Here is a 27,523-nt window from a genome sequence, read left to right on the forward strand (position 1 = left end):
TATCTATCACTGCAGTTTTGTCTACACAGGTACAAGCAAGCTTTTGCATAAAATTCTCTGATGATTAAACCTCCAAGAATAAAGCTTTTTAAGCTCACATTCAAACTCTGTCATTATTTGCCACCCTAAGTAATCTGCCAAGGAGATTGGGCTCACAGGTATTTCTTGTCATGGCTGTATGACACCCCATACATAACATCCTCAAGTTAACCTTCCACTATTATGTTGACCTTTACACACCTGTCCAGATTCTACTTACTTCCATGGTGAGTTCCTCCCTGAGAAACTTGGTGTCTTTTATGCCACTGGGCTTTTCAGAGATCTAGTCAGCCAGAGAGGTACCAAAGACATTAAACCTCAAACGAGAAAGAGTTTATCTTTCCTCTTGGGTAATTTCTTCTTCCCTATGCAAATATTTCCATCTTCTTTCCAGTAATCAACTCAGCATCCTAAGTCAGATTACAGTGAGCTTTTGTCAACCAAAGAAGTTCATATTATCCCCTTTCACCTGGGCAGTGTGTTGTGTCTTTTCTGAGTGAAAATTAGTTCCAGACTGACTGGTCTTATCCATATATATGAAGAAGCTTTGGGGAATTAAGAACTTCATATTCTACATCATCAGTTGCCCTGTTACATTTATTTCAACAATCATGTAGAGGTTTTCTAATTGATTTATTTTCATGTTTATTTATTTTTGAGGGTGGGGGAGAGAGAGAGAGAGAGAGAGCATACAGGCAGGGGAGGGGCAGAAAGAGGCAGACGCAGAATTGAAAGCAGGCTCCAGGTTCTGAGCAGTCAGAACAGAGCCTGACATGGGGCTCAAACACATGAAGTGTGAGATCATGACCTGAGCCGAAGTCGGACACTAACAGACAGAGCCACCCAAAAAACCCCAACGTTTTCTAATCTGTAAATTCTTTCTTACACTTCACTTTTTCTTAGCAGTGTATTCTAATTATATGAATATTGTGTCCCCTCAAATCTTTCTGAAGATACTAATTAAATTGTTTTAGTAATCTTTTTTACATTTCTCTAGTAATTCAATTTCATCAAGAATCATTTTGATTTGTTAAAGTTGGCAATTCATTTTTATGCTGTTATTTTTCTGAAGGCTCTTAAATGTTTATAAGTGACAGATTAGGGTAATTGATACACATGGCTAATGTGAAAGTCACAGTTCCTTTGATAGTGAATTTGATTGCAAAGGACAAAAGCTATCACTATGATAAGTGAGCTTAGACCTGTTATCAGAGATACCTCTCTGTTAAAGTAGGTAGGAGCTTGCTGTCAGGATGTAGGAAAGTTTACCCTATTGACAGCTGACATTACATGGGAGAACCCTCCAACTTCTCTTTTTAGCTCCAATACTTAGTTTAAATGTCTCTGCTTACCCCCAATGACAAAATCCATTTAGTAGTTCTCAAACTGTGCCAGCTCTGCTAAAGCTGGGTGAGTATGCATTTTCCAAGTGTGTGGAATGTCCTAGTTTTACTGATCTTCCTATTCAGTGTCCAATAGATGACTCCTGCCTATAGCTCCTAATGATTATGATCTGGAGTTTTTCCAAAATTGTGTTCAAAAAACAAAACAAAATAAAACAAAAACAAGACTCCCTTCTTCTTCCAATACTATTCTCTTTCATTTGTATTAATTGAAGTTATGTTCTATCTGGTTACTCTTTGGATCCAGTCTCATATGCTTTATACTTTCCAGAAATTTGTTGCTTCTGCTGATATCAATCTTTACATTTCCTAGTGCTGTTAGATTGTATTTTCTTAATTTTATACTTATTCACTCATTCAAGTGGAAGTTTGGGGACAGAAAAGTAAATGCCTGTGCTTAGTCATCCAGAAGCACTTAGCATCCAAATGACTTTTTCTCTTTCCTGTTCTTCTTTTTTCCTTCGTTCTTATCTTATGTATTTGTATTTCATTGCTTTGTATTTAGTTTCTTTTGTTTTATTCTAATGCCTTTTAAAAAGCATGATAGTGACAAGAGCACTAGTATAGGAGTTATGATTCCTTTATTCCAGTCATGTTTTTGCCATTATTAAATGGGGCCTGGCACATAGTAGGTACTCAATAAGTATTTGGGAACAAATGAAAGTAAATTACAACCCTGCCCTAGACTTCAGCTTTCTCCAATGTAAAATTAGAAGGACTCTGTAAGTAACAGCAAGTTATGAATCTTCTGGGGCTGGATAGAAAACATTTATCATCACTAAACCGGAGGCACCAAGACGAGAGAGGCTGCCATTGTGTGAGCAAAAATGCAGCAATATGTGACTACATAAGGGGCAGGCTAAGACAGAAAACTGTGATCAAAAACCTAATAGGAGAACTTTGACATCAGAGTCTCACAGAAGTTCAAAGCAATCATAATTAAAGGCTTAACAACTGATTCTCAGGGGACTACAGAGCTGTGATCAGGCCAGAGGGCAACTGAGTACAGAATTAGCAGAGAAAGAGATAAAAACACAGTCTGCCTTTGAAAGAACCCATGTTAACACCCTCTCCCTTTTCCTAAACCCACATGATAAAAACTACCATAAGTAAAATCCTCTAAGGCCAAGGGCCTGACAATCTTGCCCTTGGAAATTCCCCCAGATCCTCCAACCTGACTTAAACAACTTCTGCCACGTTGTCCAATGGCAATGAGGTTTCCAAGTCAGGGGTACACACACACACACACACACACACACACACACACACACACACAAATGGGGTAACTCCCTACCATGGCAAAACAATTCATTAGCAATGATACTGCTTGAAATCAAAGTCATTAACAATGTTTCACTAGGTTCTTTACATTGTGAATAACCTTATTACTATAGTAACCATTTTATTATTATTCTTAATAGAATCCTAAGAAAACTCAAGAGTTTACAAATTACATCTGTTTGGAACACTTAGTTCAGTGATTTTCAAACACAATCACCTGGGGGGCTCATTAAAGCATAGGTGGCTGGGTCTCACCTCCAGAATTTCTGATTCAGAGCAGGAAGATACAACCCATGACACAGAGACAGTCATATGACATACACAATTGAGCTTCATGGGGCCACCCCTAAGCCAAATCTTCAGGTATATCTGTTGGGACATTTTTAGCTGCAAGTATCAAAAAAAAAAACAAAAAAACAAAAAAACAAACCTCCCTCTACTTGAGGTATAGCCCAATGGGTTTTTTTCTATAGACCCATATAATTGGAAACGCCTCACAGTAAATATGTGGTTTCCTTACTCACAGAATTATGCTTAAATCTGTGAGAAAGAGCTATAATACATGGCTACTAAAACTATTTTAAAACCTAATGGTCAACTTGTTTTATATTTATCCATCTACACTGACCCTAAGAATGGCCCTAAAATACATTTCTTGAAGAAAATGGATCCCAAAGTTCATAGGTGGAGAATTTTTGAAGTATGTCCATATTCAAGTGGAGATCAAAGAAGCCCAAGTAAAAGAAGTGTGGATTAACTGACATGACAACTGTGGATTAAGAAAAGTGCTACTTTCTTAATTCAAGTTAGTTAACATACAGTGTAATATTAGTTTCAGGTGTACACTAGAGTGGTTTAATACCTCTATACAACACCAGTGCTCATCACAACAAGAGTACTCTTTAATCCTCATTCATCTCCCTTCTGGCAACCATCATTGTGTTCTCTAGAGTTAAGAGTCTGTCTCTTAGTTTACCGGTCTTTCTCTTCTTCTTCTTTAGCTCATTTGTTTTGTTCCTTAAACTCCACATATCAGTGAAATCATATGGTATCTGTCTTTCTCCAACTTATTTTGCTTAGCATAATACTCTCTAACTGAATCCATGTCATTGCAAATGGAAAGATTTTAATCTTCTTTATGGTTGAGTGATATTTCATTGAATATTTACCAGATCTTCCTTATCCATTCGTCAGTGATGAGCGCTTATGTTTCCATAATTTGGCTATTTTAGGTAATACTGCTATAAACATTGGGGTGCATGTATAGCACTTTTGAATTTGTTGTGTAAATACCTATACACAGTCCATTTGGTAGATTTTAGGATAGTTCTATTTTTCACTTTTTGAGGAACCTGCATACTGTTTTCCAGAATAGCTGACTAATTGCATTCCTACCAAGAGTAAGAGGGTTCCTCTTTCTCCACACCCTTGCCAACACCTGTTGTTGAGTTTAACCATTCTGACAGGTTTGGGGTGATATCTTATTGTAGTTTTGATTTACATTTCTCTGATAACCAGTGGTGTTGAGCATCTTTTCACATGTGTGTTAGCAATCTGTACGTCTTCTTTGGAAAATGTCTCTTCATATCTTTTGCCCATTTTTATTTATTTTTTTTGCAGCTTGATTGATTTATTGATTGATTTTAATGCAAGTTAGGTAACATATAGCGTAATAATAGTTTCAAGAGTAGAATTTAGTGATTCATCACTTACTTATAACACCCAGCACTCATCCCAACAAGTGCCCTCCATGTCCATACAGACCTTCTGCCCAACCAACACCCCTCCAGCAACCTTAATTTGTTCCTTGTATTTAAGAGCATCTTATGGTTTGCTTCCCTCTCTGTTTTATCTTACATTTCCTTCTCTTCCCCTATGTTCATCTACTTTGTTTCTTAAATTCTGCATATGAATGAAATCATATGATATTTGTCTTTCTGTGACTGACATTTTGCTTAGCCTAGTACATTCTAGTTTCATCTACATTGATGCAAATGTCTGCACATTTTTAGTCTGATTATTTGTGTTTTGAATGTTGCACTTTACAAGTTCTTTATGTATATTTGATACTAAACCTTTGTCAGATATGTCATTTGCAAACATCTCCCATTCAGTATATTGTATTTTAGTTTTATTGACTGCTTTCTTTGCTGTGCAGCTTTTAATTTTGATGTAGTCCCACTAGTTTCTTTTTTATTTTGTTTTCCTTGCCTTGGGAAGACAGAAAGAACTTGCTACAGCCAATGTCAAAGAAGTTACTGCCTGTGTTCTTTTCTAGGATTTTTATGGCTTCACATTTAGGTCATTCCCCCATTTTGATCTTATTCTTGTGTATGGTGTAAAAAAGTGGCCCAGTTTCATTCTTTGGATGTTGCTGTCCAGTTTTCCCAACAACCTTTGTTGAATAGATTGAATAGACTGTCTTTTTCCCATTGGATATTCTTTCCTTCTCTGTCAAAGATTAATTAACTGTATAGTTGGTTAATTTCTGGGTTTTCTATTCCATTCTATTGGTGTATATGTCAATTTTTGTGTCAATACCATATTGTTTTGGTCACTACCACTTTGTAATATAGCTTGAAGTCCAGAATTATGATGCCTCCAGCTTTTTCTTTTTCTTTTTTTCTTTTCTTTTTTTTTTTACAAATAGTTTATTGTCAAATTAGTTTCCACATAACACTCNCCTAGCATCAGCCATCAGACAACAAAAGGAAATCAAAGGCATCAGAACTGGCAAAGAGGAAGTCAAACTTTCACTCTTCGCAGCTTTTTCTTTTTCAAGGTTGCTTTGGCTTTCAGGATCTTTTGTGATTCCATACAAATTTTAAGATTGTTTCTTCTATCTCTGTGAAAAATGCTGGTGGTATTTTGATAGGGATTGCATTAAATGTGTAGATTGCTCTGGGTAGTAAAGACATTTTAACAATATTTGTTCTTTCAATCCATGAGCACAGAATATTTTTCTATTCTTTATATGATCTTCAATTTCTTTCATTAGTGTTTTATAGTTGTCAGCCCAAAGGATTTTTCACCTCTTTGGTTAAGTTTATTCCCTGTTTCCTGGGACTGTTTTGATTACTGATTCCATTTCTTTGCTGTTTATTAATCTGTTCCAATTTTCTATTTCTTCTGGTATCAGTTTTGGCAATTTATATGTTTATAGAAATTCATCTATTTCTTTTAGGTTGTCCAAATTGTTGATACATAGCTTTCCATTATAATCTCATAACTGTTTGTGTTTATGTGGTGTTGATTGTTATTTCTCATCTCTCATTTGTGATTTTATTTATTTTGGTCATTTTTCTTTTTGATAAATCTGGCTAGGGATTATTAATTTTATTAATTTTTTCAAAGAACCGGCTCCTTATTTCCTTGATATTCAATTGTTTTTTTTAATTTTTGTATAAATTATTTCTGATCTAATCTGCATTATTTCCTTCCTTCTGCTGGCTTTAGGCTTCATTTGTTGTTCTTTTTCTAGCTTCTTTAAATGTAAGGTTAGGTTGTTTATTTGATATTTTTCTTGCTTCTTGAGATAGGCCTGCATCCCATATACTTTACTCTTAGGACAACTTTTGTTGAATCCCAAAGTTTTTTGGACAGTTGTGTTTTCATTTTTATTTGTTTCCATGTATTTTTTAAAAATTGCTCTTTGATTTCCTGGTTGACCCATGCATTGTTTGCTAGCATGTTGTTTAACCTGCATGTATTTGCTGTCTTTCCAAATTTCTCTTTGTGGTTGACTTCTAGTTTCATGGCATGTGGTCACAAAAAAAATGCATGGTATGATTTCAATTTGTATTCATTGAGGCCTGTTTTATGTCCTAATATATAATCTATTCTGGAGAATTTTCCATGTGCACTTGAAAAGAATGTGTATTCTGCTGTTTTAGGATGGAATGTTCTGAATATATGTTAAGTCCATCTGGTCCAGTGTGTCATTCAAAGCCATTATGTCCTTGTTTATTTTCTGTTTAGATGATCTGTCCATTAATTTAAGTGGAGTGTTAAAGTCACCTACTATTAATGTGTTACTATTAATTAGTTATTTTAGTTTGTCATTGTTTTATATATTTTGGTGCTTTCATGTAAAGTGTATAAATTTTACAATTGTCATATCTTCTTTCCTAATTTTCCTTTTTATTATTATATAGTACTCTTTTATGTCTCTTGTTAGTATTTGTTTTTTTTTTAATTTTTTATCTTTTATTTATTTCTGAGAGAGAGAGAGAGCGTGAGCAAGCAGGGGAGGGTCAGAGAGAGAGGGAGACACAGAATCTGAAACAGGCTCCAGGCTCTGAGCTGTCAGCACAGAGCCCGACATGGGGCTCGAACCCACGAACTGTGAGATCATGACCTGAGCCAAAGTCAGATGCCTATCCGACTGAGCCATCCAGGCGTCCCTGTTAGTATTTGTTTTAAACTCTAGTTTGTCTGATATAAGTATTGCTACTCTGGCTTTTTTTTTTCTTCATTCTTGTGATAAATGTTTCTTCACTCCCTTACCTTTTATTTTTTAAACAGACTTTTTTTTACCTTTATTTATCCAGTCTGAAAGAGAGAGAGAGAGGAAGAGAGAGAACATGCAGGAAGGGCAAAGAGAGAGGGGGAGAGGGGAATGCCAAGCAGACTCCTCACTGTCAGTGCAGAGTCCAATACAGAGCTTGCACTCATGAATTGCAAAGATCATGACCTGAGCTGAAATCAAGAGTCAGACACTTAACCAACTAAGCCACCCAGGCTCCCCTGCACCCGCTCACTTTTAATCTTCAGGTGACTTTAGATCTAAAATTAATCTCTTATAGGCAGCATATAGATGGTTCTTGGTTGTTGTTTTTTTTAATCTCTCTTGACACCCTATGTCTTTTTATTGGAATGTTTAGTCCATTTACGTTCAAAGTAATGATTGATATGTATTTATTGCCATTTTATTACTTCTTTTGTCACCATTTCTGTGAATTTTCTATGATCCTTTCTTGTCATTGTCACTTTTGGTCTTTCCTTTGCACTCAGAGTCCCCTTTAATATTTCTTGCCGGGCTAATTTATTGGTCATGAACTCCTTTAGTTTTTGTTTGTAAGGGAATGTCTTTTTTTAATGTTTTTTAATTTATTTGTGTGAGAGAGAGAGAGACAGCATGAGCAGGGGAGGACCAAAGAGAGAGGGAGACAGAGAATCTGAAACAGGCTCCAGGCTCTGAGCTAGCTGTCAGCGCAGAGCCCGACGCGGGGCTGGAACCCACAAACTGTGAGGTCATGACCTGGGCCATAGTCAGATGCTTAAGCAACTGAGACACCCAGGCGCCCTTGTAAGGGAATGTCTTTATCTCTCCTTCTATTCTGAATGATAACCTTGCTGGATAGAGTGTTCTTGGCTGCAGATTTTTCCCATTCAGCACTTAGAATATATGATACTACTTCTGGCTTGCCAAGTTTCTATCGAGAAATCTCCACCTAGCCTTATGAGTTTTCCCTTATAAATTAAGGACTAGTTTTTAAGATTTTTTCTTTATCATTATATTTTGCAAATTTAATTACACTGTGTCTTGGTATTGACCTACTTTTGTTTATTTTTATAGGGGTTCTCTGTGTATCTTGGATCTGGATGTCTGTTTCCTTCCCCCAGATTAGAGAAGTTTTCTGCTATAATTTCTTGAAATAATTTTTTCCCCTTTTCTTTCTTCTTCTGGGACTCCCATAATATGAATGTTATTACATTTGATGGAGTCACTGGGTTCCTTAAATGTATTCTCATGCTGTATAATTCTTCTCTTTTTTATTCATCTTCATCATTTCCCATTATTCTGTCTTCTACATCACTAATTCATTCCTCTGCTTCTTCCAGTCTGCTGTTCATCGTATCAACCTGTTTCCAATCTTGTTTATTGCATTTTTCATCTCTGATTCTTTTTTAACTGTTTCATCTCTGTGACAAGGGTCTCACTGATGTCTTCCATTCTTTTGTCAAGCCCAATATGTTGGGTTTTGTCAAGCCCAAGTCCTTATGTATGTTGCTTTAAAGGCTCTATCAGGCATGCTAACTTATATCTGTTTCACTTAGATCTCTGGCTATGGCTTTATCTTATTCTTTCATTTGGGATAAATTCCTCTGTCTTCTCATTTTATCTAAATTTCAGCTATATTTCCTGCTCCTGAGGGTAATGGTTTTATGAGAAAGAGGTCAAGTAGTGCCCAGGGCCTGGAACTTCAGGGAGTGTTTCCAGCATGTGCTATGTGCACTCTACTGTTGTGTTTTGGCTGCTCTATCCTTCAAACAGTCATCTGCAGAAGTTTTCCTTGCCTGCTGTAGACAGTGTTTGGTCCCTAGCCCAAATGTGGAGGGTTTTAACTAGGTGTGTCTGATCTGTTTGTGAAATGAGATCTGACACCAACACCATCATAACTAAGGTCCTGCAGGACTCACTTCTCAGGAGACACTGTGTGGACAGAGGTTTGTGCTGATTTTCTGGTGAAGGGACCTACTGCGCTGGGACTGAGGCAAGCTTTGAATGAGAAGGGCAGTCCTGCCAGAGCACAGGGCTATGGGGCTTGGTGTAAGCAAGTTAGGCAGTCAGTGTTGGTGCTGCACTTCTTCCCACAGGTGGGTCTATGTTTATGCTGAAGGGCAGGAGAAAGTAGTGGTGTCAGCCAACTCGTCTTTTTCTGGGAGGCATCGCTATGAAAACCGCCTCTCAGGGATACACTCTGAGAAGGGCTAATAATCTCCCCACTGTGTGCCCCAGGCATTCCTCAGTTCCCTATTTCCATGCCATCTACCCCTAGGTTGTTTGCCTGGCTTCTCTCCAGGAGCAGGGCAGTGTCCTCCAGGTTCTATCTAAGCCAAGCCTACTGACCTTTAAAACTCCATACTTTAACTTCATTGGTTACAAGAACTCATGAAGTTCAGCCCCTCTTATTTTTCTAAGCCAATGGCTTTGAAGAAACATTATCCTTGTACATTCCTCAGTGGCTCCTCTCTCTCTCACCTTTCTCTGTAGCCACAGCTCCCTCCCCTCTGTAGCACCCATAATCCATTTCTCCCTTCAACCACGTCTCTGACATTCCTATCTTCTTTGATGTGGCCTCTTCTCCCCTTTTAGTTGTGGAGTTTGTTTTGTCAGTCTTCAGGCCAACCTCTATTGTATTCAGGATGATTTGTTAGCTATCTAGTTGTGTTCATGGGATAGGACAAGCCTAGGATCCTCCAACTCCACTGCCATCTTCCTCTCCTCTAGCAAAAGGTCTTTTTAAAAAGAGCTATCTTGGGGTGCCTGGGTGGCTTAGTCGGTTAAGCGTCCGACTTTCGCTTAGGTCATGATCTCGCGGTTCGTGGGTTAGAGCCCCGCGTCCGGCTCTGTGCTGACTGCCGGCTCAGAGCCTGGAGCCTGTTTCAATCTGTGACTCCCTCTCTCTCTGACCCTCCCCTGCTCACGCTGTCTCTCTCTCTCTCCTAGAAATAAATAAAACATTTAAAAAAAATTAAAAAGAGCTATCTTGAAGATATTGACTCAGAATTTGGAGGGACCAAGGTGTTTGGCAATGGATGGAATCACAACATTATGAAGTTTCTTAATTAAAAATTTATTGACTTTAAATAATTTTGCCCAAGTTACACATTAAATAAACAAATTTCACAGTTAAAAAACTCACTTCAACTGGGATAGACAATAAGAATTTTTCTAACCATGAGCATTGGCTAACACAAGGAGAAATCCAGAGGCATAGTGAATTTCAGGGCCATGGAACCAAAGACTCAATTATGTTATCAAAGATGGAGGTTCTTCCCACTCTTCATCCTGCTATCTGCATTGTTTACTTCATCCTTAGGTAGATTCTCCTTATGTTTCAGCAAATTGTCAGTAGCTGTAAAGGCTACATGCTTCCCTAGCTATGTCCACTGGAAGAGAGAAATCACCTTTTCCAAGCTATCAAAGAAACACATTTTCTTTTAGAGTGATTGGAAGAGCATAAGTCATACGCTCATCCCTAAACCAATAATTGATGCCAAAAGAAGCAGTGGGTTGATTGGCCTAGGCCAACGTTGCTGAACAATCATTTCCAAGAGGAATGAAACTCACATTGGTTTTAACTAATCAGGAGCTAACAAACAGCTCAGTCAATTATGCAAACTACAAATGGAAGAAGGATGGAGTAAATTTGGGGGGTAAATTATAATGTTCCATAAAGCATGCAAGACTCGAAAGGACCTTTAGAGTACAGTACTTTTGACATAAGCTTAACACATGTTAACAGGAGTCTAAATTTGAGAGTACACAGCAATAATGATTGAGGACCATTCCAGTGACTCACCTTTAAAATTGTTAGTATTAAATAAGCTAAGTGCCTTGTACATGATATCTATACTGAAGATATTCCTCTAAAGACGTTCTTACATGAAATGAAATCCCTTCTCCTTCTTTCAAAATTTTCAATTTATTGACTTTGCAACTATTTAACAGGGGATTATCAGATAAACTTTAGAATTCTATTCTTCTTAGACTCTTTTAGAAAGTTGTAGAGCATTATTTTCCTTTTGTATTTCAGCAATTTTGTTAGTGGGCTTCTTTTTTTTTTTTTCTCCTAAACTGATCATTATGGATAAACATAAAATCTCTAAATAGATTTTCCTAGTCAGTTAACCATATTCTTGGGGGAAAACATAAGGTAGAATCATTATTAAAAAGCATTCTCAGTAATACACACATCTTTATTATGTCAGTCTTTTGCCAAAAAAAATAAGATTGATAGTAAAATCCACTTAATTTTTTTTCTTCACAGAATCAAGCCATCTGCCTCAAAATACACCACCAGCCTCTGTTAGATGAATTCACACATTTTAAAGCCCCAGAGTAACCATTTGAATGGAAATTGGACACTTCTTGTCATTTAGGAAGCTTTTTTAAACTGGAAAGGCTTCTCGTTTGTTCAATTAAATGTGTGTGTATGCAATACACTTTATGAAATTTATCCCAAAACAGTGAGGCTGAAATAATATTTGAAACAGATGGCACAGCTGCTGTATTCAGAGAACTACCCATGGACATAGATGGAGACATTGAGGGAACTTTGAAGTGCAAGTCAAAATATTGTATAATCAAGACTCTCAGCCACAGCCATTAGGGATGGGAAAATCTTTGTAATGTCAACCCTTTCCCTAATGGAGGTGTGGAGAAGGTGCTAAGATTTAGTCAAGTGGAATTTATACCCTTCTCTGGATGAATTCTTCTCTTCTCAGTTGAGTCTTAAAATTTAAAAACGCTGGATCTGCTGCTTCAGAATTTTCTCTCTCTTGAATACTATTTGAAAATGGGACTACACACTGAAAGTATTGTTCCCAAGGGAATGTTAGATAGTGGTGTGTGCATAGCAAAGAAAAGCAAAATAAAGTGCTTAAAGCTGTAAGGAAATTAGGGGAAAAAAACCACAGAGATTATTTCTCTAGTGCACTAATTTTGTAGGAAAGGAAAGAGAGGCCAAAGCAGGTTAATTGGCATCACCTCCATCCCACAGAACTGGTCTCCTCAGATTCATTTTGGGACAACTTCCACCACAGACATTGTTTAATAAAAGGAAAAGAAAGGCTGACTGCTTTTGAATTTTATTTTATTTCACTTTATTTCATTTCATTTTGAATAAATGTCACATCTAAAAACAAGCCATAAGTTTTACAAGGCAGATATAAAATGGCAATATAGAGAAAAAGTTCAACTTTTCTTAACATTGCTTTAAGGTTTTTGTGAAAAATATTTCACAAAAATGTTGCTTTAATGCCCTAATTTCTGTAAGCAATATGTGTGTTAACAGGGTATTTGGCTAAATGTTTTATTTCACATTGATCACATTGACACAACTTGCAGCTTGTTTTAAAACACTAACACAATTTTACATCTTAATCTAATCAAGGAAGCAAAAGTTCTGATGCAAAATTCTTGAATTCAGAATTCTTGGGTAAGTGAAATACATCTGAGAAAACACACGCACGCACGCTCACACACACACACACACACACACACACACACACACACACACACAGGCATAAACAACAACCAAGAGGAAAATATTTCAACATTCATAATAACAATTCTTCTTAAATGCAGCAGTGTCTGGGGTTTGAAAGTTCACACATTTCCCTCTCAGTTGTGGTTTTATAGACATGAATGTTGAAAGCAGATGCCTTTAGTTTATTTCAGGGAGATCCCTAAGCTACTGAAAATGAAAAATCTCAGCAATCACATTTAGGCTCCAATATCCTTCTATGTTGAAAAGAAATGGATAAAAACCTTAATAAGAAAAGCAGCAAATAACTAAGTTTATCCATTATCTTCTCTGAAGCAAGAGCTAATGAAACAGAAATGAAACCATGTCCATCTTCAGAGGAACTTTCCCCCAATAGACTATGTTCCTGTACTGCCATGGGATCCTCCTGGAGAGCAAATTGATTTTCTAAAATATCTTGGTTATTCCAGAGACAGAATAAAGTCACAGCCTAACATGTTAACCTTCTACTACACTTCTAAGACTGAATCCATACAAGTAGAACAAAGGAAGAATTAGGGCAACTTCAAGGCACCTCAGCAGAAAGTCCATTTACGCGTGAATGACCCCCAAAGGCTGGTACATTTAGCACTTTTGCTTCATCCATTAGTTCACTGTGACTCATGTGAATATGTGGTTGTGGTCTCATCTTTGTTTCCATGTAAATCAGAGCAGTAGTTCCTAAAATGCAGTAACTGCACATAACATGTACACTGACACCAGCTAGGAGTCTCCCCAGAATAAAACTCTGTTTTTTCTTTTCCTTTCTTTTTCTTTTTCTTTTTTTTTTTTTTTCCCACTCAGGGAAAACAAAGAAATTCCCGCAGTGCCCTGAGAAGTTTCAGCCTCCTTGTTTCCATTACATAATCTTTTTGGCAAGTTTCTATAAAGAATTTTAAAATCAGAAAATCTCAAACACATTGATCTTGAAATTTCTTTTGAGTTACTGACATTTCCCTTCTCACATTATAAGTGGTGAAAGCCAGTCAATAGCTAAAGAGTGTTTCTTTTCCTTTGATGTGGTCTTGCATTTTTAAAAAATCTCATTGAAATTTCTATTAAGTTCTATATTAGGATATACGAGTTACTCACAAACACACACACATTCATTCATACACCCATTAACTGGGGAATAAAGAGAAAAGGAGAGTTTGACTTGGAAAAAATCAACACAGCAAACCTATTACTTGGTCACTTTTGGCATGTAATTTTCCATCCTATAGTAGAAGGTCTACACAAAGGTACCATGGAGAGCCTATGTACCCCATATACATTCCAGGAAGTTCTAACTTGATGGACAGGGGACTCTTCTAAGGTAAGAGAGCATCAGGGTATTCTATACCATTTGGAGTCATTTGCAATTGCATACTGCAAAAATTATTTGAGGTGCTGAATTATACGGTATTGCTCAAGTTATCTTAAGACAAACCACACACCGCTGTGAGGCTGTGAGAAACTGAAAGAGTGAACTAAATAAAAGAGTTTAAACCCAAGGTCATTTATAAGACACAAAGAATGAGGTACTTTATTAGACTCTAAAGAAAGAACTATAAAACAATGAAGATAGTGTCCATCCTTCAATTGTTTGAAGTTAGTAGGAAAATCCAAGACCACAAGAGAGAAAAAAAATGCAATCAAAATGAGTGACACACTCCTCAAGACCTAGGAGAGTCAGTGTGATAATAGAAGGGCCATAGTAGCAGGGATGGCCACAGCCAAATGATGACAGACTTTAAGCTCCCAAGCAAAACACATAGGTCCCCCTGCAAGAATGAAAGTTGCATTTCTTTTTCTTCTGCTATGCATTTGTAAGTTGTTGGGTTCTGTTTCTTGTGAGCATATTTCTAGAGAAGCACACTTCTCTACACTAAGACCTCCTCTGACTTCTCCACAGACCCATACTCCCTTCACACAGAAACCTCCAATCTATAGCTGTACAAGTATGACAAGTGTCCTTTTCTGTCAAAATAGACACATAAACACAGCAGGCACAAATGATCACATAATCATAGGAACTAGGTCAGACCACAGCTACTCAGGTCTTCTATTTCTTTCCTTTTTTTAATGTTTTATTTATTTCTAGGAGAGAGAGAGAGACAGCGTGAGCAGGGGAGGGTCAGAGAGAGAGGGAGTCACAGACTGAAACAGGCTTCAGGCTCTGAGCTGGCAGTCAGCACAGAGCCCGACGCGGGGCTCGAACCCATGAACCGCGAGATCATGACCTAAGCAAAAGTCGGATGCTTAACTGACTAAGCCACCCAGGCGCCCCTCAGGTCTTCTATTTCTGAGAAAACCTGAGTTTGCTCAATGACTCGATTTCAGCCTCCACTTTTTAACAAAAATATATAACTTTCTCAGAGATAAAACTGAGTCCTCCTGCTCAGACTTCCCTTTTTCCTGGCCTTATTACACCATGAACACTAGTATCTCACATGGAGTGATTACCCATTTGTTCCTCTGTTCTTCAGTCTGCAATTTTTATGTCAGGAGTTAGCATATTAAATTTAATAAGATTCTTAAAATTTATTGATTCTAATATTCAGTTTCATGTTGTGATTTCAAGCTTCTATAAGATACGAGGGCCAAGTTATTTAATCATAATTTTGCATGTTTTAAATATCTTGCAAAATATAAAATCACTGCTTTCTCTAGTTTAAACAAAAAACTCCCCCCACCACACACACATACACACATGCACTTTCAAAAATGTAATCCTACAAAAGTTAACAATAAAAGGCCAACTTCAAGTGTGCTTATGAATAGAAATCTAAAGTTAACGAAAAGTAAATTAAAAATCCTATGATCATAAAATCCATTTGGGATAATTTGATTCACAATCAGTAGATTTAAATAATTTCTTTTAAAAATCATTGCATTCCATATTTCCAATCAATGTCACTCAATCAAATGCATTATTGAATATAAAGGATTATATTCTTACATTTCTCTATACATCTTAGATGTCTTTGGCTTTTAAAACAGAAGACAATTTCTTGGCAGCAAATAGATAAAGTTCCATATGGCTCCTGTCTATTATTTTATTTCTGTTGCAGTTGGGATCCCTTCCCATAATAAAAACATGATGAGACTGACAGTTTTCTCAAAGCATAGCTAGTATTTTAAGAAATCCTACTCTTGGTTTTCTACCACTAGGCAGCATAATTCAGGAATAAATTGTTGATCAAATATGGCCTGAAATTTTAACCATCTTCTTAGGTAATTGCTTTTCCCTGAAATAGTGTTCAATTTCAGGAAGTCCTTGTATATAAAGGCAATGCATTATAAGTTTCTCCATTCTTTAGAAGTATAATAACCTATTTTCTGTTAAAAATGTTTCAAATTTGTTTTTAAGTTGTGTGGAAGATAAATGGGAGTTATTGAAAAGTAGAAAGTAGGGACGCCTGGGTGGCTCAGTCGGGTAAGCATCCGACTTCGGCTCAGGTCATGATCTCATGGTTCGTGGGCTTGAGCCCTGTGTCGGGCTCTGTGCTGACAGCCAGCTCAGAGCTTGGAACCTGTTTTGGATTCTGTGTCTCCCCCTCTCTCTCTGACCTTACCCTGTTCACGCTGTGTCTCTCTCTATCTCAGAAATAAATAGAAAACATTAAAAAATTTTTTTTTGTAGAAAGTAATTTGGAAGAGACAAAATCAGTCTTGAGAATGTAAATGAGACAAATATCATATTTAAAACTCTTTTCAGAAAAACTTTAGAATTCCATCTTATTCCAAAATGAGAAATTTGAATACACTGCAATGATACAAAATTATTTTGAGTGCCATCACCACACACTTTCCATCAGCTCTTTCTTGATTTAGTGTAATTATTACTAAGCTGTCTTCATCCTCATCCCTCAATCATAGCTATTTTCCCAAGGTGCCAGGGAGCTACGCTCTAGCCCAAACCTGCTACTCTCCTTTATAATGTTTCAGACTTCTGTTTTTGGTAGCACATAACTCCCTTTCTCTCCCTGAATCTCTCTAACTTTGACTCTAGAGACACTGACTCTGATACTTCTTCAAATCTTACAGTTCATATCCTAACCACCTTGTTCTTAAATAATATAAATTACTATGACCAATAACTTTATCATAATCATGATATTAATAAGAATTAATTAATCATTAATTAATAAGGTCATCTGCCTTAAAATCATTTTAATACAAAAGTAGAATAATCACAAACAACATTACATTGATAAAGAAAGTCAAGACAAGTCCCAACTGAATAAAGTTTATTCAGTTACATTTCAAGTCAAGTGAAGCCTAAGTCTTCCCTATGTCCCAGAACTGCCTTATATGTTTAAATAACATATATAAATCATTAACCTATGTTAAATAAAGACATAGACTTAAATATATACTTAAAGGAGATACTACTGGAAGTATCTACTTCTAGTCTAACATGCAGATTTTTATAATGTTTTATTCCAAATACACTGTCAATTATTACTGATTATTTTTTGACATGAAATTCTGAGCAGAAAATAAACTATTTCATATATTACCTTTTCTAGAATGATGGTAATTGATAATGAAGCTCAAAGAACCCACATCCTCCACTGAGATTTCTGAAGTAGTTAGAAGCCAATGTTAGTTTGAAGGGTATTAGTTAACTTTCCAGCACTATTATACAATGTTTACAGTAGGTAACACTGGAAGAGAGAGCATTAATATCAAGCCACAGAAGGAGAGAAATCTGTAACAACAAATGAAAAGATGTATAGATCTAATTGTCTTCTTCCTCCACAGGGTCCATCACAACATAAGAGCAAACAAAGTATCATTTTAATATATGAGGTTTTCATCTCCCGTCTCCAGATAGAGCCTGGGAAACTCTCATATTGAGCTGCTAATCTAATTCCAAGGAAGCTGATGCGTTTTATCAAAGTTGTGCTAGAAGGATCACTTATGAATATGGCCAGATGGAGAGCTGCATAACTTTGCAGGGGACAAATTCACATGAGAATTACAATGAGAGGAACCCCTGCAAAGTTCCAATTTCCAACAACTCCTAGCATAAATTTAATCAAATTACAAGCTTTTCACATGGGTGCAGCTGAGATAGCCATTACTATAAAGAAATATATTCAAGCAAAAGGTCTTTGGAAGTACTGAAATATTCCCAGAGCATACAAATATGGGTGTAGATTTTATTTTTCATTCACAAAAGCTACACTGTCATTACTGCTTATTGCTATAGACTTAGAAGGAAAAAAAGAGTACTGGGGGTTTCCCTCTCTGGATTAACTTGGAGAAACTGATATGACATAAAAGCAAGGTACATACTTGGGATACGCAGCTGAGGTTGGGGACTTTTAATTCTAGTGCAAAATGGCACTGAATGAGATTTAAACCACCAGAGACTAGGTTTGTCAGATCCTCATTTCCCCAACCAATGAGAAGGACAGTGGATCCAAGACTGAAAACCACGACTTCCAGTTGCTAAAAGTTGGCCAGTGAGTCAACTAGACTTCTGACCAGTAAAAGAGAAGGAAGATTGTCAAAGGTAATGAACAAAGCAAACTGTCCATGACCTTTTTTTCCGCTCATCTTTCCTTCTCCTTGTATCCTTTCAAACTCACTCTCTTCACATATTTTCACCTCTAGAATTATCCTTCCTATATGTCCACCAGCAAATTTTACCACAGTCATTATATCTGCCATGCTAGACTGCCATTTCAAATGACTGCTGTGTGGCTATACTTAAATGAGGCATTTAGGGCCTCAAATTTAACATTGCCAAATTCCCCCTTACTTGTCATTATCTATTAATGAATCACATTCTCCCAGATACCCAGGCTGGCATATCCTGATCATCTTTATCCCCCATTTATTCTTCTCAATCCCTCTCATCTGAAACCAATCAACTGCCAATCCTCTTGCTGTACAATGTTTTCCCATCTAGAATGACACTGTAAAAATAAAGATGAAGGCTGATCCTTCTGAGAAGTGTCCTAAAGAAAGGAGTTTGGAAGAACAGTTTGGGGAGGGAATAGCTCCATGATAAAGACGAGATAATAAGAGAAAGAGCAAGAGAGAATTGGTAAGAAGAAAGGCACAGAGAACAAAAGTAAACTTGAGGAAATTGTTTCTGCTTCTAGACAAACTGGCAAGTTTTCAAGATCCTTGAAGCACATGTTGCCCAGAGCTGAGGCAGGTAGCCTCTAGGGATACAGGAAATGGATCTCATAATGGTGGAAGTGGAACCATCCCAGAGGTTATAGTTGAGTGTTGAGGAGGATTGAGACCAAACCAAGGAAGGTGGGAAATTTAGGAATTCTCTTCCCATTCAGTAAGAAAAGGAGTCAGTCTGAAGATCAGAACTATGTCAGCATGGGGGGAAGGGATATAATAGCCTCATGTGCCAGTCATTAAAGCAAAGTGTTTCAATTTAGCTAAATTGCTCGCAAATAACATTTTATGTCAAGCGTATTTTTCTTACATTTCACCTATGTACAAAAGTCCACAAGATAGGGAAACTTGACCATAGAGTAATATTCTTTGAAAGAAACTATGGAAAATTGGTGAAAAATTTGCTGGTGTCTGTTTTTTTTTTTTTTTTTTTCAGATGATACCACTACCTCATCTAGAGAGCCTCAGTGACCTAACTATTCTCCTGCCGATGACTCTTTCTCTTCTTTCTTCCCCAGACAATTCTCCCTTTTAAAGTGGCTTTGACCAAGGCTCTACATCTTTCTTAAAAAGCAACAAGTTTTTAATATATGCATATATTACTTTTAATATATGTTAAATAAAAATAATAGGCTTTGTCTAAGATTCACAATCTTTCACAATCTGGTTCCAATCTAAGTTTTTCTATATCACTGCATTCTGAATATTTAAAAAATTTTTAACTTAATAAAAATATTCAATAATAAAAAGAAATAATTTGAGCAAACTAATATAATCATCTGTGCCACAATACAGATCTAGCCTCCTTTTCCCCAAACACAGTACATATTTTCACACTTACTTGCCTTTGTTAATCCTATTCTCTCTGCCTGGAATTTGTCTTCCCTATCTCCATTTCTTGAAATTCTATCTAACCTCAAAAATCAGACTAAATGTCACTGTCTTCTTGAAGTCCTCCTTAATCCCTGTTTTGTTATAAAATCTTCAAGAGCTTCGGTCATGTCTCTATGGCATTTCTCACATGTTGCTCCAAATTGTGAAAACTGAATTGGCAAAATATGGGAAGTATCATATTTTGTGCTAGAATTCTTATAGATAGATAACAAAAAGTCTAATATAATATATATTAAACTTTTTGTTTCCATAGGTGTAGTTTTTTATTTCTGTCATAACAAATTAAAATAAATTAGTTACTTAAACTACACAAATTTATTATCCAACAGTTCTGCAGGTCAGAAGTCTAACATGGGTCTCACCAAGCTAAAATCAAGAGAGCAGGGTGGCATTCCTTCTAGAAGCTCTAGGGGACAATCCATTTCCTTGCCTTTTATAGCTTCTAGAATCCACTCACAGTCCTTGGCTTAAGAGTCCTTTCCTCCATCTTCAAAGCCAGAAATATCTTATCTCTCTGACCCTTCTTCCATCATATTTCTATGACCAAAGCCAGGAAAGATTCACCACTTTTAAGGACTCATGTGATAACATTGGATATACCTGGATGATTTAATTTCTCCATCTCAAAACTATTAACCTTAATCACATCTGGAAAGTCCCTTTGCTAGGATGTGGACTTTAGGGGCCCATTATTCTGCATACCACACTATAGAATGTAAGCTTCTCAAGGGTAAAACAATATTCTATTTCCTATTTCTTCTCCACAGTGCCTAACAATGACTTCTCCAAAGTAAGTATATATCACTAATACATGTGTCACTATATGTATTTCAGTTCCATCATTTACTTTTGCTCTGATCTTTGTTATTTTCTTCCTTCTACTAGCTTTGGGCTTGGTTTGTGCTTCCTTTCCTCGTTGCCTAAGGTGTAAGATTAGGTTGTTTATTTAAGACCTTTCTTTTTTCTTAAGGTAGCTGTTTATCACTATAAATGTCCTCTTAGAACTGTTTTATTGCAAACTGTAAATTTTGATATGTTGTATTTCCATGTTCATTTGTCTAAAGATATTTTTTATTTCCCCTTTGATTTCCACTTTGATCCATCGATTTTTCAGGAGTATTTTGTTACTCTCCACATGTTCATAAACTTTTCAGTTTTTCTCTTATAAATAATTTCTGGTTTAATAGCATTATAGTCAGACAAAACAGTTGATATTATTTCAATCTTCTTAAATTTACTAAGACTTGCTCTGTAGCCTAAAATATAATCTACCCTGGAAAATGTTTCATGTGCACTTGAGAAAAATGTGTATTCTGTTGCTTTTGAATGGAAGATATATGTCTATATGTATTCGTTAGGACCATTTGGTCTAAAGTATAATCTAAGTCCAATGTTTACTGAAGTCCTCTACTATTATTCTATTACTATTTTACCCCCAGATCTATTAATGCTTGCATTGTATACTGAGGTGCTCTAATGTTGGGTGTAATAAATATTTCAAATGTTACATCCTCTTGTGAATTGACCCTTTTAACATTATCTAATGACCTTCTTTGTCTCTTGTTACAATCTTTGTTTTAAAGTCTATTTCATCTGACATAAAGTTATTCATAACTTCTTTTTGGCTTCCATTTGCATGGAATAGTTTTTTTTTTTTCTCTATCCTTTCAATTTCAGTCTGTGTGCCCTTAAAGCTGAAGTGAGTCTCTTGCTGGTAACATATAATGAGGTCTTGGTTTTCATTCATTCATCCACCCACTTTATATTTTTTGATTGGAAAACTTAACCCGTTCACATGTAAAGTAATTATTAATAGATATAGACTTGCTATTGTCATTTTGCTTATTGTTTCCTGACTATTTTATAGTCATTTTCTTCCTTTTTCTCTCTTGTTCAGTGATTAATGATTTTCTGTGGTAGTATGTTTTGGTTCTTTTATCTTTTGTGTATGTACTGTAGGTTTTTATTTTGCTTAGTTTTGTTTTTTAGGTTTATTTTTATTTATTCTGACATGATTCAGGGCTCAAACCCATGAATCATGAGATTATAACCTGAGCTAAAATCAGGGGTCAAATGCTTAACCCACTAAGCCACCCAGGCACCGCAATAGGTCTTTGTCTTGTGATTACCATGATGCTTAAACTGTTACAGTTGTAACAGTCTATTTTAAGCCAATAACAACCTCAAACACATACAAAAGCTCTAGATTTTTACTCTCCTCTTTCTCACATTTTATGTTTCTGATGTCACATTTACACCTGTTTATACTGTGTATCCATAATATACATGGGCATATTAGGATACTGGCAAATATACAGTGAGCATTTTTGTCTGCTCCTCTACATTGAGCCCTGAGGGGAGGGCTACAGTGAGTGTTTGGCTGGCTGCTAACAACTGCTTCGCTGTTTGCTCTAGTTCTGTAGTACTCATGAATAACACAAGCCCGATTGGCTTCCAAAGGTAGGTAATTTGGGAGGCAGCCTTAAAATTTGAGACACTCTAGGTATGTCTCAAACCCTTCATTCTCTATGGAGAATCTGGGAGTTGGGGACTCCCTCCCAACTAAATGGCGCTACAGCATTGGGGACAGAGTTTAAGGTAAGAGTGTGTCTTAGCTTCTACCCATTTCAAGGTGAGTATTCTCTCAATCTCCCAATGTTTTGGAGTCACTCAATTAGTTTCTGGATTTCTATCTGAGGGAATTGCTCCATGTGCAGCTACATATTTGGTTTGTCAGTGGGAGAAGGGAGTTTTAAGAGCTTCCTATGTCACCATCTTGGTCCATAGTCTATGTATATTTCAGATGGTTATCAATTATATCTGACTAAAAAATAGAATTTATAGTATTTTAGTAATGGGGAAGTGGAAGCACTGTGAAAAAATGTCATTTACACTAGATAGTTTGCCAAAATATAAGTATCATTTCCCTTTTCTATTCTTTTTTTTTTAACTTAAAAAAATTTTATTTGTTACTGAGAGAGAGAGAGAGAGAGAGAGAGAGCAGGGGAGGGTCAAAGAGAGAGGGAGACACAGAATCGGAAACAGACTCCAGGCTCTGAGCTGGCTGTCAGCACAGAGCCTGACATGGGGCTCAAACCCACAAACCGTGAGATCATGACCTGAGCCAAAGTCGGACACTTAACCAACTGAGCCATCCAGGTGCCCCTCTATTCTTTATTTAATTCAGAATTGGTAAATCTGAAGTTATGAGTGAAAAACATGATGTAAATTCTAAAAATATGACTGTAGTAGACTTAACCAATCTTCTCTGTTAACCTTTCCTCTCTTCTCTCTAATCCATCTTTCTGAAAAGAGTTCTAACAAATGACTTCCTGGGGAAAGATGTCAATGACACACTCATTCCCTCATAAATAATATTGAAACTAACAGGAACGAAATTAAAACTTGCCAGTGCAATCCCAAAATTTGCTTTTACACATTCCAACCCACCATTTTAAGAGTTTATGATTCAATAATAAATGTTCTGGGACTATGAGCTTGAATGAACACTACTGCTAGCTAGAAACTCCTGGTCTTCTCATTGATTTTGGAGATGCCCTAGTGAATTTGTTTTTTGAAAACTTTTTCATACAATTGAGTCACTGAATTCTTTAAAAGTCATTTGTAATTTCTTGAAATAGGCCTGGAGTGCAATGTACTTTTCTCTTAGGACTGCCTTTGCCACATCCCATGGAGTTTGGATTGTTGTATTTTCATTTTCATTTGTTTCCATATATTTTTTAATTTCTTCTCTAATTGCCTGATTGTCCCATTTGTTCTTTAGTAGGGTGTTCTTTAACCTCCATGATTTTGGAGATTTTCCAGACTTCTTCCTGTGATTGATTTCAAGTTTCATAGCATTGTGATCTGAAAAGTGTGCATGATATGATCTCACCTTTTATATTTATTGAGGGCTGCTTTATGTCCAGTATGTGATCTATCCTGGAGAATGTGTCATGCACACATGAGAAGAAAGTGAATTCCATGGCCTCAAAATGTAGAGTTCTAAATACATCTGTCAAATCCATCTGGTCCCATGTGTCATTCAGGTCCATTGTTTCTTTAGTGATTTTCTGTCTAGTTGATCTATCCATTGCTGTAAGTGTAGAATTAAAGTCCCCTGCTATTAGCACATTCTTGTCCATAAGATTGTTTCTGTTTGTGATTAATTGCTTTATGTATTTAGGTGCTTCCGTATTTATAATTGTTAGCTCTTCCTGATGGATAGACACAGTAATTATTATATAATGCTCTTCTTCATCCCTTGTTATTGCCTTTAAAGTCCAGTTTGTCTGATATAAGTATAGCTACTCCAGCTTTCTTTTGACTTCCATAGCATGGTATATATTTCTCCATCCCCTTACTTTCAATCTGAAGGTGTCCTCATGTCTAAAATGAGTTCCCTGTGGACAGCAAATAATGGATTTTGGTTTTTTATCCATTCTCCTACCGTATGTCTTTTGATTGGGGCATTTAGCCCATTTACATTCAGTGTTATTATTGAAAAATATGGGTTTCGAGTCATTAGGTTCTTTGTAGGATTCATGCTTGTGGTGGTGTCTCTAGTACCTTGTGTTCCTTGCAACATTTCCCTCATAGAGTCCCCCTCAGGATTTCTTGTAGGGCTGGGTTAGTGGTGACAAATTCTTTCAATTTTTGTTTATTTGGAAAGACTTTTATCTCTCCTTTTATTCTGAATTACAGGCTTGCTGGATAGAGGATTCTTGGCTGCCTATTTTTTCTGTTCAACATTGAAGATTTCCTGCCATTCTTTTCTGGCCTGCCAAGTTTCAGTAGATAGATCTGTAACCACTCTCATAGGTTTCCCTTTGTATGTTAGGGACCCTTTATCTCTAGCTACTTTCAGAATTCTCTCTTTGTCCTTATATTTTGCCAGTTTCACTATGATATGTTGTGCAGAAGATCAATTCAAGTTATGTCTGAGGGGAGTTCTCTATGCCTCTTGGATTTCAATGTCTGTTTCCTTCCCCAGATTGGGGAAGTTCTCTGCTATGCCTCCATTTTATTATGCATCTCACAGCATTTTTAAATTCATCACAACTATTTTTAAGCACCACCATCTTTGAAGCAATAGTTTCTCTGATGTCTTCCATGCCTTTATCAAGCCCAGTGATTAATTTTATGACTATTGTTCTTAATTCTTGTTCATTTATGTTGCTTATACCTGTTTTGAGCAGTTCTTTAGCTGTCAATTCTTCCTGGAATTTCTTTGGAAGAGAGTTCTTCATTTTTTCATTTTTGTTACTTTCTATCTCCTGTTAGTTTTAAAAGCTTGTTATGCACTCTGCACCTGCGAGACTGCTGTATTAAAGAAAGCTCTTTGACAGCCCAGGGCCTGTCTGTTCAATAAGAGTTCTCTGAATGGTGTCTCTTGGTCTATTTCAAGAAATTAGAAAAAGCACAAGTACAAAATCGAACAGTGCACCTAAAGGAAATAGAAGGAGAGCAACAAGATCACCCCAAACACAGCAGGAGAAGAGAAATAATAAAAATCAGGGCAAAAATAAACAATATAGAAACCAAAAAAAACAGTTGAACAGATCGATGAAAGCAAGAGTTGGTTTTCTGAAAAAATAACAAAATTGACAAAACTCTCCCAGGCTTCTCAAAAAGAAAAGAGAGAGCACTCAAGTAGACAAAATCGTTAATGAAAATGGACTTATTACAACCAACCCCTCAGAAATACAAGGAATTATCAGGGAATACTATGAAAAATTATATGCCAACAAACTGGACAGCTTAGAAGAAATGGAAAAATTCCTAAACACACACTCACTACCAAAATTCACACGGGAACAGATAGAAAATCTGAATAGACCCATAACTAGTGAGGAAATTGAATCAGTTATCAAAAATCTCCCAACAAATAAGAGCCCTGGGCCAGATGGCTTCCCTGGGGAATTCTACCAGATATTTAACTCAGAGTTAATACCAATTCTTCTCAAGCTATTCCAAAAAATAGAAATCGAAGGAAAACTTCCGGACTCATTTTACGAAGCCAGCATCACTTTGACTCCCCAGCCAGACAGACACCCAGCAAAAAAAAGAGAACTATAGGCCAATATCCTGGATGAATATGGATGCAAAAGTCCTCAACAAGATAGTAGCAAATCAAATTCAACAGCACATAAAAAGAATTATCCACCATGATCAAGTGGGATTCATTCCTGGGTTATAGGGGTGGTTCAATATTCACAATCAATCAATGTGATATATCACATTAACAACAAAAAAAAGACAAAACCATTTGATCCTGTCAATAGATGCAGAAAAAGCATTTGACAAAATACAGCATCCTTCTTAATAAAGACCCTCGAGAAAGTCGGGATAGAAGGAACTTACTTAAAATCATAAAAGCCATCTATGAGAAGCCCTTAGCTAACATCATAGAAAACTGAGGGCTTTCCCCCTGAGATCAGGAACACGACAGGGATGTCCACTCTCACCACTGTTGTTTAACATAGTGCTGAAGTCCTAGCATCAGCAATCAGTCAACAAAAGGAAATAAAAGGCATCAGAAGTGGCAAAGAAGAAGTCAAACGTTCACTTTTCACAGACAACATGATACTCTACATAGAAAACATGACAGACTCCACCAGAAGCCTCCTAGAACTGATCCATGAATTCAGCAAAGGTGCAGGATACAAAATCAATGTACAGAAATCGGTTGCATTTTTATACACCAATAATGAAACAACAGAAAAACAAATCAAGAAACTGATCCCATTTATAATTGCACAAAAAAAAAAACATAAAATACCTAGGAATAAACCTAACCAAAGATATAGGAGATCTGTGTAATGAAAACTATAGAAAACTTATGAAGGAAATTGAAGAAGACACAAAGAAATGGAAAAACATTCCATGCTCATGGATCAGAAGAATAAATATTGTTAACATGTCATTACTACCCAAAACAATCTACATATTCAATGCATTCCCAATCAAAATTGCACCAGCATTCTTCTCAAAACTAGAACAAACTCTCCTAAAATGTGTATGGGACTACAAAAGACCCCAAATAGCCAAAGTAATCTTGAAGAAGAAAACCAAAATGGGAGGCATCACAATCCCANCTTTAACAGAGGACCATGGGGGAGAAGAAGGGGGAAAATTGGGGAGAGGGAAGGAGGCAAACCATGAGAGACTCTTGAATGGTGAGAACAAACTGAGGGCTGATGGCGTGGGGGAGGGGGGACGGGGGTGATGGGCATGGAGTAGGGCACTTGTGGGGATGAGCACTGGGTGCTATATGGAAACCAACTTGACAATAAACTTTAAAAAATTCATTTGTAATGATTTTTTTTTAGACTGGAAAAAATATAAACCACTGGTATGGGGATTTCCAATTAAAGGCAGAGGATCAAATGGCTTTTTGTTTACCAGACCTCCCCCAAAGCACGATAAAGCAGCAAAATGTGAAGAAAACATTGTTTCTAATAAAACTGGGAATGCACAGATCCAAACCTCAAAGTAGGGGGAACAACTGCCAAAAGCAATGATCATGCTTCCTGAGCGGGGAAGCGGGCCGGAGGAGCACCAGATAATCACAGAGATGGTAAATGACAATTGCGGTTCAACAACGATTGCAGTGGGATCTTCAGACATATACATGCTGGACTGCCCATGAAGGATTTCTGACATTCCAACTTTCCCTGCAACCCATAAGGACCTCCTGATTATCCCCACAAATAAAAAAAAAAAAAAAAAAAAAAAAAA

General features: G+C 36.7%; 1 protein-coding gene and 1 non-coding gene across 14 annotated transcripts in view; one reads left to right on the forward strand and one right to left on the reverse strand.

The window, feature by feature from the left end:
- The window catches only part of ZPLD1 (zona pellucida like domain containing 1), a 335,829-nt gene that overhangs the window by 180,539 nt on the left and 127,767 nt on the right, over nt 1–27,523 (reverse strand). The window lies entirely within an intron of this gene.
- On the forward strand, nt 3,163–3,289 carry LOC144240599 (small nucleolar RNA SNORA18). Its single transcript, XR_013337771.1, has one exon. It is a non-coding gene; the product is annotated as a small nucleolar RNA SNORA18 (small nucleolar RNA).

Source organism: Crocuta crocuta, unplaced genomic scaffold, assembly GCF_008692635.1.
Source record: "Crocuta crocuta isolate KB4526 unplaced genomic scaffold, BGI_CrCroc_1.0 scaffold6, whole genome shotgun sequence".
Lineage (NCBI taxonomy): Eukaryota > Metazoa > Chordata > Mammalia > Carnivora > Hyaenidae > Crocuta > Crocuta crocuta.